Source organism: Elgaria multicarinata, chromosome 3 (genome assembly GCF_023053635.1).
Source record: "Elgaria multicarinata webbii isolate HBS135686 ecotype San Diego chromosome 3, rElgMul1.1.pri, whole genome shotgun sequence".
In the NCBI taxonomy this organism is placed as follows: domain Eukaryota; kingdom Metazoa; phylum Chordata; class Lepidosauria; order Squamata; family Anguidae; genus Elgaria; species Elgaria multicarinata.
This window is the reverse complement of record NC_086173.1, coordinates 162921548-162925052: the sequence shown is the minus strand read 5'-3', so window position 1 is coordinate 162925052 and position 3505 is coordinate 162921548.

Here is a 3505-nt window from a genome sequence, read left to right as displayed (position 1 = left end):
GTGAAGAAGGAGCATCGATCCATGAAAGAAACTATTTAACTGCTAAAAGCTATTGGATGAACTTTTATGTTGGATCAAGTTTAAATGCACATCAGAGAACGCACTTGGTGGAGAATCCTGTGAATCCTAGACAAGCTTGGGCTGTGGAAAGCTAAGGTGGCGTGCACGTCTTACTTGAAAGGATCCACGGCATGTTAAAACATGCACATTATCAGACTAGAGTTTTTTTCCTAACTGATTAACTCTTAACCTACAAAAGAGAGTCCAAACTTGGGATGTCGGATTGCGGCAAATACTACATTTTTCATGCAAATTTTATTGCCGATGATAAAATAAGTAAACATGAAGGAAAAATTGTGTAGGACATCTTACAAGACAGTGTTCCAGTCCTCCTGTTCAATGTTCCAGCTAGCCCTGTCCCCTTCTAGAATATTCCGTACCATTCCTCCTTTTGACTTTTGTCTCCCCCCACTGCCTCCCCCAAAACAGACACTCAGCCTTTTCTCACCATTGGAGCTGTTCACACAACATGCTAACCCCACGCAGTGGTTTATTTATTTATTTATTGCATTTCTATACTGCCTAATAGCTGAAGCTCTCTGGGCGGTTCACAAAATTAAGACTATTCAAAGTATAAAACAACAGTATAAAACCATAATATAAAATACTATATAAAAGCACAACCAAGATAAAAATAGCAGCAATGCAAAAATACAAATTTATAATGCAAATTTAAAACAGCAAAGTTAAAATTAATTTATAGACTGTTAAAATGCTGGGAAAATAAAAAGGTCTTCACCTGGCGTCTAAAAGCATATAATGTAGGTGCCAAGCGAACCTCCTTAGGGAGCTCATTCCACAGCTGGGGTGCCACAGCAGAGAAGGCCCTCCTCCTGGTAGCCACCTGCCTCACTTCCTTTGGCAGGGGCTCACGGAGAAGGACCCCTGAGGATGACCTTAGGGTCCAGGCAGGTACATACGGGAGGAGGTGTTCCTTCAGATAACCTGACCCCAAGCCGTTTAGGGCTTTAAATGTTAATACCAGCACTTTGAATCAGGCCCGGACCTGGACTGGCAGCCAATGAAGCTGGAAAAGGACTGGCGTGATGTGGTCTCGTCCCTGTTAGTAACCGTGCTGCCCTGTTTTGTACCAGTTGAAGTTTCCGGACTGTTTTCATAAAATCCAGGTGAGGCAGTGGCTGTTCTGAACCAGTGCCTGGGCATGGTAATGGACTGGATGTGGGCTAATAAACTGAGACTCAATCCAGACAAGATGGAGGTACTGTTAGTGGGTGGTTCATCTGTCCGGCGAGGTGATGTTTGCCCTGTCCTGGATGGGGTTGCACTCTCCCTAAAGGATCGGGTCCATAGTTTGGGGGTGCTCTTGGATCCAGAACTGTCACCTGAGGCACAGGTGAACTCAGTGGCAAAGAGCACCTTTTATCAGCTGGTCACGCTGGCCAGTCCCTGTTAGTAAATGGGCTGCCCTATTTTGTACCAGCTGAAGTTTCCAGACCGTTTTCAAAGGCAGCCCTCATATAACACATTGCAGTAATCCAAACGAGAGGTTATCAGAGCAGAGCATGGATAACTGTAGCTAGGCTATCTCTGTCCAGATAACGGCGCAGTTGGTATATCAGCCTAAGCTGATGAAAAGTGCTCTTTGCCACTGAGTTCACCTGTGCCTCAAGTGACAGCTCTGGATCCACGAGCACCCCCAAGCTATGAACCCGATCCTGTAGGGGGAGTGCAACCCTCTCCAGAACAGGGTGAACCTCACCTAGCCAGACAGGCGAACCACCCGCTAACAGTAGGTGGTTGAGTGTGGGTTGTTTGGAACCATGGGTTGTTTTTTGATCGGTGGGATACCGTGTTGTCTGAACGCAGCCAGGGTGGCTTGTAAACCATGCAATGTGGTTTATTTTTCTCAAACAAGCCACCTTGAGAACCCATGGTTTGTTGTTGGGTTGGTCAGGGGGGTTAACAAGCCACTCTGCGGAAACCGCTCTGCATTCAGACAACACGATAACCCACCCTGTAGAAAACGTGCTGCGTTCAGACAACACGCTAACCCACTGAGTGTGGGTTAGCGCATTGTGTGAAGCCACTCATTGAGTATCTTTAGTCTTCGCTGGGTTGTTTTGGTAATGGTGGTTGGTTGTTGTTGCTTTTCCCCTTAGGGTTTTTTCCTAAAGATTTTAAAAAAATCCTTTCTGTGGGTCCAGCCGAATTTGCTCCCAAAGATCAAGTGAGTCCTATTACCATGGTGATAAATCACATATACAGCTGCCTTTGAAACAGTTAAAAAAACGTAGAAGAGTACACATAAAAAAAAATAACTGAAGCTAATGGGTGAGGGAGATTGTGCTACCAGGAAATTGAAAATATAGACTGGTCAGGAGTATTTTAGGGTGACCATATGAAAAGGAGGACCGGGCTCCTGTATCTTTAACAGTTATAGAAAGGGAATTTCAGCAGGTGTTATTTGTATGCATGCCGCTCCTGGTGAAGTTCCCTCTTCATCACAACGGTTAAAGATGCAGGAGCCCTTCCTGTCGTGTACTGTAGCTGCTCCAGCTTTCTCTGGGAGACGAATGAGGCTAAGTGCTAGGCAATTTACAAAGCTTTATTGCAAGCAATAAACACTTCTGTTACACAAACTAGACGCCTTCTGTGAAACTTCTCCTTAGGCAAAACCTATGCAAACTAAGTAAGACAATTGTCCGTTCAAAGAAAAGGCTTTTCAAATGTTTATAACTTCAAGGTGGTTGATGCGTGGATGATTTCTCATGCAATCTGTCCGACTGTCTCTTTGCCGCTAACCTCGCTGAACGTTTTAGTTTCTGGCGACTCCTAGCATCAAGTAAGGTTTCTGAATGCTCACCCCCGGAAGTTGACTCCCTGTCCCGTGAAAGCATAGAATTTGGCCTTGAGGAGATAGACTCTGGAGGGGGCAGATTACCAGCTGGAGTCTCTCCTGTGTGAACCTCCTCCCCCACTGCCTTTAACTACCTGGTGTCTGGCGCGGTGTCCTCTGAGTCTGAATCTGTTTCTGATTGACCACCTGCCTCACCTACTCCCAATACAGGAGCAGTAGGGTTATACATGACACTTCGCCTCTATTGTATTTGGTCACTCTAGCTAAAGAGGGCACGACTCCTGCAGCTTTAACTGTTGTGATGAAGAGGGAACCAGGTGCTGCATGCCTACAAATTGCATCATAATATTTAATGTACAAAAAAGTACAATAAAGTTTTAGACACATAGTGATCTGTGCAATATGCTATTGTACTTTTAATGTGATATTGTTAATCTTTATTTTACTTTTTTGTACATTAAGTATTATGGTTTCATTGTATATATACCCTTAACTTTTGGTTGAGCAATGTATTTTTGTTTCTTGCTCTCTGCCTACAAATGACACCTGCTGAAATTCCCTTTTCTATACAACTGTTAAAGATACAGGAGCCCTGTCCTCCTTTTCATATAGTCACCCTAGGTATTC